The following is an 11,928-nucleotide window of genomic DNA, read 5'->3' as shown; positions in this document are numbered from 1 at the left end:
AATGGTTCAGGGTATACATTTTATTTACTTCATTGTTAATAGGAAATAAGTAGAGGTTACATGCCGAGTCTCAGTGATTATCAAAAATAATGGTCGAAGTTAGCGGATCATGAAAAATGCGAGCTTTAGCGAGCTTTTTCATGACCGCGAACTGAGACCATTATTTTTTATAATCACTGAGACGAGGTGTGTAACCTCTTTATTCCTCCTTTCTTCAGTTATTCAAAGAAAAGAGGAGGTTTTTTGCGAAAGTTTGATCGAATCCTATTCACTCAACCAGTCAACCTGCGCAGGCGATCGATTAATGCGCGGTTGTATAGTTCCGTGCAAATCATTCCATTCTGTTAACACATCTTGTCAGTTTTCCTATTTTGGACTAAAATCAAGTACACAGATATGCTGTTATTCTGCTGTGGCGGCAAAGGCAGATATTGTGTGTTCTGTGTATGTTTTGGTATCGCTTAGGATAATGTTCTTTCGTCAAATGGGACTAGCAGACGAACTTTTGCACCCGTGTTCCAACGTTAAAAACTGTATGAAGTTCAGTTTTCTGGGGAAAATAGTGTATGAAACCGCTTTATGTTGTTTAAATTGATGAGATGTGTGCATTTGGTTGCGTGTGATCTGTTTATTAAATGAAATATTGTTGAAAACTGACCGTCGGATTGCAGTCTGTTGTCGAAGAAACTGAGTGAAAAGAAGGGGAACTACTCTTGTCGCTAGACAAAGTATGAGTTACTTGCTTGGGAAATTGCTTCTGATGAACGTTTGAGCACGGCAGATCTAGATTCAGAAAACAACCGAACTCATGGATTTTATATGGAGATTCATGTGTTCAGGCCTGTAGTTGTTAATTTAAATGCGGTATGTTTGTATTGTTTGCTCCAGAGATGTATACTTCGTACATTAGAGCGTTCGGAACTTTTCAGTCGCAAAAAGTAGTACCGAAACAGAACAACTTCTCAACCCATTGCACTATCGAGGATTCAGGCTGTTGCTGGGTCGTTATTTGTTTGGTTGCTGGGTCATTATCGAAAAATAACTACCCCTACAAGTTTACAGAGGTAAAGAAGCAGAGGGGGGAATAATGTAACTTATACGTTCCTCACATGTTTCCTGTTAAAGACAACAAAACTTGCTTTGAAAAAATTGTTTCAGTTCAAAAAAGGACGATGTCCGGATATAACTATTGCGGTGTGGCAGAGAAAGTGCTCCCAGAGTAAAACAAACATTGCATCCCTAAATTGTGACCCTCCACCACGGAATGAGTCGCATGTCACCTTTGCATGATTTTCATATTTTTACATTTTTCAAAAGAGTTTTTTTTAATGCTCTATGTAGTGAAAACCGTTTTAGAAAAGAGCGAAAACTGTTTGAGTTATAAGCCTGTGACTAAGGTGACCCTCACGCTGTTACCAGACACTCCCCGGACTTTTATTAAGCCTAGCGCAGAACAGCGCGAGGTGACATGCGACTCATTTCGTGGTGGAGGGTCACAATTTGTCTTGCCCGTGCGTCTTAGTGTCATTTCAGCATGTTTCAGACGTTCAAGTCATTTCAGAGTCAAGGAACATGTGCCATCAAGTGTCTTCCTTGCCCGTGCGTCTTAGTGTCATTTCAGCATGTTTCAGACGTTCAAGTCATTTCAGAGTCAAGGAACATGTGCCATCAAGTGTCTTCCTTGCCCGTGCGTCTTAGTGTCATTTCAGCATGTTTCAGACGTTCAAGTCATTTCAGAGTCAAGGAACATGTGCCATCAAAGTGTCTTCCTTGTCCGTTTGATTTGATGTCATTTCAGCTTGTTTCATATAGTATTCCTGATGGACAATACTCAGGAAAATGTACTAGAAAAAGGTACCCTGAAGTGTTTTTCTTTTTGTTACCATTTCAAGATGTTTCAGAGTCAAAGAAAATGTACCCTAAACCATTTTTGCTTGCCCGTTTGTCTCAGTTCATTTTCAACAACTTTTGGACGTTCATACCAGCGTCGAAGAAATTGTAACCGAAAACTGCTTTTGCTTGCCCGTTTGTCTCGGTTGCATGTTTAAGACGTTCATACAAGCGTCGAAGAAATTGTAACCGAAACTGTTTTTCCTTGCCCTAACGCGCCTTTTCAGCATCGTCCCAAGCTTACTGTGTGATCGCAACAGCTGTGTGTTGTTGCGTTGTAGACCCGAGTGCCGCAGCAAGCTTGGTCAGGCCCTCCTGCGGCCACCACAGCGCCTCCACAACAGAGCTGGGTGTTAGTGTTGTAGATGTTGAATCTCCTGCAGCAGCCGTAGCCGGGTCCGCCTGGCAGGACTATGCTGTGGCAACACGTCTCGTTGGCCTTGTTGTAGATCTGCGAGCTGCAGCAGCCCTGCGTGTCGTAGTTGTAGGCATTACGGCCACAGCAAATGTGTCGTTTTCCACCAGGGGAAAGGGTGCCAAAGCAGCAGGTTAGTTTATTTGTCTTGTAGACTTCCGATCCACAGCACCCAAGGCGTGTCGTCTTGGTGTACAACCTTTCTCCGCAGCAACTTTGTTTACTGACGTTGTACATTCTTTTCCCGCAGCAGCCGTCTTTACTGACGTTGTACATTCTTCTCCCGCAGCAATCGAATTGCCACCTGGGGTAATAAAGGCCTGGCAGCACCTTGCCATTACAGCAGCTTTGGTTTCTGTAGTTGTAGGTTTTATTCCCACAACAGTTGTGGCCCGTTCCGCCTCGTCGGATCTTACTGTCGCAGCAGGAGTGTGTTGTTTGGTTGTAGGTTTCGTTTCCACAACATCTGTGGCCCGTTCCGCCTCGTCGGATCTGTCTGTCGCAGCAGGAGTGTGTTGTTTGGTTGTAGGTTTCGTTTCCACAACATCTGTGGTCCGTTCCGCCTCGTTGGATCTTACTGTCGCAGCAGGAGTGCGTTGTGTGGTTGTAGGTTCGTTTTCCGCAGCAAGACATGTCAGCTCCACCGACCTTGATCGTTCCCAAACAGCAGTCATGAGAGGACACGTTGTAAGCTGTGGTTCCACAACAGTAGTGATTGGTTCCCCCTGGGCTGACTGTCCGTTTGCAGCAGGAATGTGTGGAGCGGTTGTATAGAATCTTCTTGTGAAACGAATTACAGCAAGAGTGTGTTCTGGTATCAAACCCTTCAGTTCTGCAACATCTTACCGAGTACCCAGCCCCCGCAAACAAGTGACCCAGACAGCAGGTGTGCGTTGACTTGTTGAAGTGTTGGGTCCCACAACACTTGTGAGCCCTATATGACCCCAGGTACACCCGACCTTCGCAGCAAAGGTGGGTCCCCCAGCTGAAAGATTGATTTCCACAACAACCAGAGGGATACAGAGCCTTTGCCACAATTTGTTCTTCACAACAGTCTTGTTCTTGGTCATTGTAGGTCTGATTTCCACAACATGCAAGTGCATGCCCACGACCTTTCTGGAGCTTTCCTCCGCAACAGTTGTGAGTCATTGTACTGTACACACTATCCTCGCAGCATCCTTGTGCGCTAGTATTGTATGCATCAGCCCCACAGCAAGAAAAGCCGTATCCACCTGGCTTGATTTGCTTAGCACAGCATACATCGGTTCTATAATTGTACAATTGTGTCCCACAACACCAGTGATCCGCTTCCCTTACAAAAATGTTCCCGTCGCAACATGTGTGACTTTTTTCGTTGTAGGTCTTAGGTCCGCAACACCAATGAAACTGGCCCCCTGACACGACTTGGCCGCCGCAGCATCTGTGAGATCGGTGGTCGTACGTACCGTTTCCGCAACAGTTTTCGTACCAACCAACATTGCGGACAATGTCGCCGTCGCAACACTCTTGTGTACTTCGGGAGTACGACTGGGTTCCACAGCACGAGCGTCCTCTAGTTACTGGTTGCATCTGGCCTCCGCAACATTGAGACTCTTTGGTGTCGTAGGTTTGATTGCCACACTGTGCCTCTGCAGACCGAGTATGCGACATGATATTATGCATTGTGGATACACTGCCTCTGGAAACATTAGACAAACGATTATTGTCCATACTTGCACTGCCTCTGGAGACATTAGATATAAGATTTTATCCTACATACGTGAGAGAGAGACACCCGTGAGATAATAATCGTTCAAATCACACGTGTGCATATCATGTAAATGAGGTCATGTCAAGCAAGTCTGGCAGGGACCTGTTTTTCCACTGCTTATGATGCCAAAGTCACCGAGACAAACGTCACTATAGAAACAAAAATTGCGCTCGCTAATTACCCTCGATAAAACTTTAGAACTAACACGTCATGCCACACGTTCAGAGTGACGTTTCTTTGCTTTGACGTAATATATTGCACGAGGCTTTGGAAGAGATCGAGGTTCCAAAACAAGCGTCTTCAATTTAGCTGCCTCGAATGCAGGACATTTTTAATAAAATACACGTAACTACAGTATGTAGGATAAACAGAATACTACATGGCTTGCTGTGTCGTACCAGATTTACACTCGTTGCTTATTCAAATAGTGAACAGCTCGCTTTCGCTCGCAGTTCAATATTTAAAAAAAAAAACTCGGGTAAATCTGGTACGACACAGCAAGCCATGTAGTATTCTCTATATTGTCCACACATACACTGCCTCTGGAGACATAAAACATAAGATTGTGGTCCATACGTCCCTGCACTGCCTCTGGAGACATAAGATATAAGATTATTGTCCATACATATACTGTCTTTGGAGACATAAAACATAAGATTGTGGTCCATACCTGTACTGCCTCTGGAGACATAAGACATGAGATTATTGTGCATAAATACACTGCCTCTGTAGACATAAGACAACAGATTATTGTCCATACATACACTGCTTCTGGAGACATAAGACATAATATCATTGTGCATACATACACTGCCTCTGGATACATTAGACATAATATTATTGTCCATAAATACACTGCCTCTGTAGACATAAGACATAAGATTATTGTCCATACATAGCTCTTTCTCACTTCTAGTCAAGTACGAGTTATCTTTCCATGCTCTTCAACGAAGGAGAAACGCTGGGTTAGTTCCGGTATCTTCTACATCATGGCGTCTGCACTGAAAGAAAGCTCGCTCAGAGTGTGTGGTGGTGGAAAGCAGTACTGTGTCATTTGCCATAACTATCGTGGAAAAATTATTGAAGGAAGAGTTGTCAGGCTACATAAACTTCCAACAAACAAGCAACTGAAAAGAGCTTGGGAGCAGCGCCTACGTGTTACTCTTTCTTTTAGAAAATGACAAGATTTTGTGCAACTTCATGACAGAGTGACTTTCTCGTCTAGTTAATCAGATGGGTATTATTTGTTCATGTACATAAAAGTGTAAAAGAATGTTGTTGTACAACATACTTCCTTCAATCATTAGTGCATTTTGCTCTTGTCTGTGTGAAACAGTAACCGGCACATGAGCTGTAAGAAGGACTGCCGTGTCTCAGTATGACTGTAGTCTCTAGTGTCACTATAAATCTCAGTCATTGACTCTGTGTATGTCACTCATTGATGCTTACATTCCCAATGCATGGAAGACAGAAATTATAAAACTAGTATGCATGAAAACTGATGCTGGTTTGTACTCCAAATTTGTGTATCCAGTTAAAATATCAGGCATGAAAACTGAAGAAAAAAAAATACTGAAAACAAAATTCGAAGGCGCGTAGCGCCAAGTTTCGCAGGCGCGTAGCGCCAAGTTTCGCAGGCGCAAAGCGCCAAGACTTCTAGGGAGGTCCGGGGGCATGCCCCCCCGGAAATTTTTTTTTCAAGGGTGCAATTTGGTGCAATCTGGGGCTATCTGAGCCTTAAAATTGGATTCAAACATGGCCCCAAAACTATTTTACTATAACTATGACTAGGAAAAATAAAATAAAATAAAATAAAAAAAAATTTTAAAAAAAAATTAAAAAAATAAAAAGGAAAAATACGGAAAATAAAAAAAATACGGTTTATTTTTTTGGAAAATACGGAAAATACGGAGAATTTTCATGCCTGAATATGTCTGAGAAGTTGAACGCAAACCAACCAGGTGTGAGCGTGTGTTGTAAGGAGTGCACTATTTTGTAACGTGGGATTATGTACATGAAATTATAAATAGGGTTTGTGTGGTGTGTATCTATGCTTTTTATGTTTTTAAGGGAAAAATATTTATTACCTGTGTGTGATTACATTTTGTTTTTTATTCACAGTTGGCTGAAATATTTGCCGAGGAACGACAATGCAGTGTATTATATAATTATATATGTATTCAAAGAATAAAGACATGATGAATCTGAAGCTTGATGAATGACTTGTTTTACAGATAATCACACACACTTCAACAGACGCAGTTGATACAGTTTGGGTTTTATTTATCTAAAACATATACAAACAATAGCAGTTTAACAAAGTTGGTAAACAATGTAAAGTAAAACAACTGAAGTAACATTAAAGAGCCATGAACTGGTAATGTGAAACTGCTCTTAGGCTAATGTCAGATGGAGCTCGCAAAACACGAAACAAAAGCCGAACAAAAGCCAAACATGGTGCTTTTGTGTGTTGTTTTGCTTTTGTTCGGCTTTTGTTTCGTGTTTTGCGAGCTCCGTCTGACATTAGCCTTAGACAACACGCACATCCAGTTAACAACAATAAATGCATGACTACCAAGCATCAAAAGGACTCACTGATTCACGCACAAATTCCGCGTGTGCTCAATAATTATTGATAACATTTAACACATAGGCTACAAGTTCGTGACACTGACAGTCGAAGTGGTCTGTCAAATGCTAACTTGAATCATTTGTTTCCACAGCATTATCGATAGCATCCTTGCCATCTTTTCGCAGCTGAAACGTGCCTCTTGCTCTGCGCACTAATTCTTCTTTTTTTCCACTGACAAGTTGGCCATGTTTCCGAAGAAAATCTTTCAATTCTTTCACGTTCATGCGCTTGACTGCCGCCTCTATCTTAACCGGAACTTACCGAACCAAAGGGACGAAACTCGTGCACACCTCCGGCCTCGCTAGTGAGAAAGCGCTATACACTGTCTCTGTCGACATAAGAGTATAGTCCATACAAGCACTGGTTCTGACGACATAAGACATACGATGGTTGTCCATATGTACACTGCCTCTAAACGCTTCATTGGCACATGTTTGATTGCACCACTGTACCTCTAGAGGCAGGATATCAGACATTAGATGGTTTGTTGTCTACATACTATATACTATGCCCTACACAACATTGAGCGGCTTAGGTGTCATAGATGTGATTGTCATACTGTGCCTCTGTGTTTGCCTGTTGAATTGTTCATGTCCCTTCAACCCATTTGACTAACCGGAACCGAATCTATTTTGTCTGCTTTCTCAGTTGCCCGTCACAACACCTAGATGCTTTGATTTCAGGGGTCACGTGACAGCCGCTGAAAATCAACCCGAGAAAAACAACTCATTCAATTCAAAAATGGACAACACAACTTAGAATAGACAAACTGTATCATTGTCTGCACACTAGAAGAAAGTCCTATAGATCATCTATCGAGCAGAGGTCGGTTCTCCTGGCGGTCATAGTAGTTCAGGGGACAGAACTCACATTAACCTCTAACCGTAATGGCTGACTTGGCATGCACACATTATAAACTAGAACGTCTCGAAGGTACGTCCCCTCTTTCGTTGACGATAGCAGCTTGCTTAAACATTTCATCGACTTTTACTGATGATGGGACTTACTTTTGGATGACACTGGTGTCACACACAGCACTGCAACCAGGAGTCCTGTGACCCAGATTACCTTCACGCCTGACATCTTCCTGAAAATATGAAAATGACATCAATTATGTAAATGGCATAAACATGGGGCGGGTAAATAGCTCAGTCGGTAGTATGCAGGAAAACGAAAAAAAATGGGTAGCGCTGTACTGTATAGCAGCTAGCTTTCCCCAGAGAAACGCAACCCGAATTTCTATGAGGGTAACCTCACAGGACTATATAACATCATGTCCGTATCCTTATCCTTATATATGTAAATGTAAACCAAAGTATATAACTCGGACAAGATATATAAATGGCATACAAAAGCATAAACGGCATACAAATATATAGATGGCGTGAATCAAACAAGCACACAATGAGTCAGTACTTCAGTCAATACACCAGGTAGTCAGTCAGTCAGTTGTCAGTCAACCGATCGACCAGTCAATCATCAACAAATCTATCAATCAATCAAGTGAAAAAGCAACCCGTTTCTATGAATCAACCAATCCATAAAAACAAAAGAAAGAGCAAGAAAGGTTTATGACATAATTTAGAAACGAACCAAACAAACACAAATAAGAGAAAAGAAGTAAACAGAAATTATAGAAACAATTAGTCGCGTGAAGTGATATAAAATCATTCAGTCTTCTTCTTCTTCTTCTGCGTTCGTGGGCTGAAACTCCCACGTACACTCGTGTTTTTTTTGCACGAGTGGAATTTTACGTGTATGACCGTTTTTTACCCCCGCCATTTAGGCAGCCATACGCCGTTTTCGGAGGAAGCATGCTAGGCATTTTCGTGTTTCTATAACCCACCGAACTCTGACATGGATTACAGGATCTTTTTCGTGCGCACTTGGTCTTGTGCTTGCGTGTACACACGGGGGTGTTCGGACACAGAGGAGAGTCTGCACACAAAGTTGACTCTGAGAAATAAATCTCTCGCCAAACGTGGGGGCCGGTCAAGGTCACGGTCAATCTGTCGGCCTGATACTTAAAGCTCAACACTACCCAAAAAAAAACTCATCAACAAGACTGCATGTAGTATGACTTGGCTTAAACCCGAAGACCGAGACGGGTCATGCTCGTCTCCCCTGGTACATGCGAACGTAGTACCTAATTAACATGATGTGAGCTCATTTTCAGAGTAAACATGACATATCTATATTTTTTTTGGAAATGATAAGGGATACAATGCAATCACGTTTGGATCCATATCTGACATTTTGACTGTTATTAGAATTATTAGAATTTTGAGAATTGTAATGAACACACTTATTACCTAATTTGTAAGCTTCCGAGCTGAAATGCAAACCCATAGACTGGACTGAGTCAAAAATTGTTTGACCAAAATTTCAATCGATTTGCTTGAAAAATGAGGTCGTCACAGTGCCGTCTCAACTTTTGCAAAAAGCACTAAACAAAATAATGGAGAGTAAAAAATGTCTTGGGTATCATCTGGAAAAGTTTGTATTTTACTTGTCATAATGATCTGTCCGGTAGTTTTGTCGTAATCGCAATACACTAAGGTCGACACGCACACCCATACACCACCACCCTCGTCCTCTTTTCCAGTCTTTCTGAAAACGTTTAGTCAAAACTTATGTAAAAAGAAAGATTCAATCAAAACAAAGGCTAGGGCACGGTTAAATTAAATTAACATAATTAACATTGTAGAGAAAAAAAATCCCGTGTATTTTTTCTTTGATAATGCATTGCATGTCACCCAAAAACCTTGGGAAACTTTAATTTTTTAAATCTCAAATTGGAAACCTATATCAATCTGTACCGCTCTGTTTCGTATGTGTGTTTTATGTATTTCTTTTTGCAATTTTATTTTGTTTAAACAAACAAGCAGACATATAGAAACATGCACACATACACACACACACACACATACACACACACGCACACACACACACACATACACACACACACACACACACACACACAAGGACACGCACACACACACACCACACACACACACACACACACACACACACACACACAAACAAACACGCACACCCATACACCACCACCCTCGTCTCATTTCTCAGTCTTTCTGAAAACGTTTAGTCAAAACTAAAAGAAAGATCCAATCAAAACAAAGGCTAGGGCACGGTTATATTAAGTTAACATCTTTAACATTGTAGAGAAAACAATCCCGAGTATTTATCTTTGATAATGCATTGCACGTCACCCAAAAACCTTGGAAAATTGTTTAATTTTGGAAATCTCAAATTGGAAACCCATATAAATCTAAACCGCTCTGTTTCGTATGTGTGTTTTATTTATTTCATTTTGCAATTTTATTTGTAAAAACAAACAAGCAGAAACTGACAGAAACTTAGATATGAATAGACATATAGAAACACGCACACACACACACACACACACACACACACACACACACACACACACATACACACACACGCACACACACACACACACACACACACACACACACACACACACACACACACACAAACAAACACACACACTAGCACACAAACAAACATTTCATAACAATACCTTCCACTCGACAGGGCGTGATTGTCCAGTGAATATCTCAGGCGCTTGCAGATAGAATCTTGTGTTGAAAATGAAGCGCTGACGATTCAGAGCATATTGTACCTCGGCTTTTATATTAGTCTCGGGTGATGACACACACAAAAACATAAATATGACTCGCTTCACCGAATGTCGTAAAACTTACCTAATAAGGTTTCTGCTGCAAGAAGTAAGCAACTTTATGACTTAGGGGTAAAGGCGGAACTTACATTGTTACACTAAACACCACTTGTATAAAAAGAGAACTGTTACTAAGAAAACTTTAGCACGCTTACAATTTGCTTTTCCTCTTGCTTATTGTGATTGTTACTATGTTAACTCCATTATGACACCGCCACAAACAACACCTAAGTCAACCCAAACACAGACATATGTAAGACAATAACCAACATTAAAGATGCAAGATTTTGTCCATTGTAGAAAACCACACACAAATGATAAATTTATAAAGCGCCAATGAAGAAGGACGCTGAGCTGTAGAGAGAAAGAAAGAAAGAAGAACAAAAGGAAAAAAAAAACAAAAAAAAACAACTTAGGGTTTCATTCTTTTCATGTATTTTTCAGCTTGAAGCGGACTGCATGCAACTGAGGCAACAAAAAAACAAACAAACAAAAAAATGTATGACTTAGGCTTGGCGTGGTTATTGATTGACGGGAGGAATTCGCTCCTCCAAATTGATAAGAACCCAATATTGTGCATTGTTGTAACGGCATCATAAAATAATGTTACATTGAAAACGTATATTAAAGCAGCATAGTTGCAGAGACTACCTGCCTTTCTTGCGTTGTGTGTGTCTGTGTGTGTGTGTGTGTGTGTGTGTGTGTGTGTGTTTTTTTTTTCTTTTTTTTGTGGGTGGAGATTAAATCGTGTAAAATCTCATCAAGAAAGAAGCAAGAAGTTATGTGTGTTTTGTGTACACTCACGCACAGTAACACGTACACACACACACACACACACACACACACACACACACACACACACACATGCACACACACACACACACACATGCACACACACACACACACACACACACACACACACACACACACACACACACACACACACACACACACACATGCACACACACACACACACACACACACACACACACACACACACACACATGCACACACACACACACACACACACACACACACACACACACACACTCCCTGCATAAATCCCTGCGCCTTGAATATGTGCGCGATATAAATTGCATAAAATAAAAAATAAAAAAATAAAAAATAAGTCCCTGCGCTTAGAACTGTACCCACGGAATACGCGCGATATAAGCCTCATATTGATTGATTGATTGATTGATTGACTCACACACACACACACGCGCGCGCACGCACACACACACACTCACACACACACACACACACACACACACACTCACACACACACACTCACACACACACACACACACACACACACACACACACACACACATACACACACACACACACACAGTAGCTATCAAGAACACAGAATTGATTTTTTCTGATTTTTTTTTGTTTGCCGTAAGCGCCATGTTTATTGGAGCAGGAAACTCTTCCAGAGTGAGGCCCCTTCGTTGATGCATGTCAACAAGCATCAGATGTGCGAGAAGCGAAATTGTGCCGCAACTTCAGTTTTA

At 41.4% G+C, this 11,928-nt stretch overlaps 1 long non-coding RNA gene across 1 annotated transcript; it reads right to left on the bottom strand.

Annotated features, from left to right (window-relative positions):
• LOC138964614 (uncharacterized) lies at positions 1-10,774 on the bottom strand. Its single transcript, XR_011455156.1, has 3 exons — positions 10,250-10,774; positions 7,695-7,774; positions 1-3,933 (listed from the first exon to the last, which is right to left on the bottom strand). It is a non-coding gene; the product is annotated as an uncharacterized lncRNA (long non-coding RNA).
• Between the last annotated feature and the right edge of the window lie 1,154 nt (positions 10,775-11,928).

This window comes from Littorina saxatilis, linkage group LG4, assembly GCF_037325665.1.
Source record: "Littorina saxatilis isolate snail1 linkage group LG4, US_GU_Lsax_2.0, whole genome shotgun sequence".
NCBI lineage: Eukaryota > Metazoa > Mollusca > Gastropoda > Littorinimorpha > Littorinidae > Littorina > Littorina saxatilis.
The sequence above is the reverse complement of the archived record's forward strand: the minus strand, read 5'-3'. Positions and strand labels throughout refer to the sequence as shown.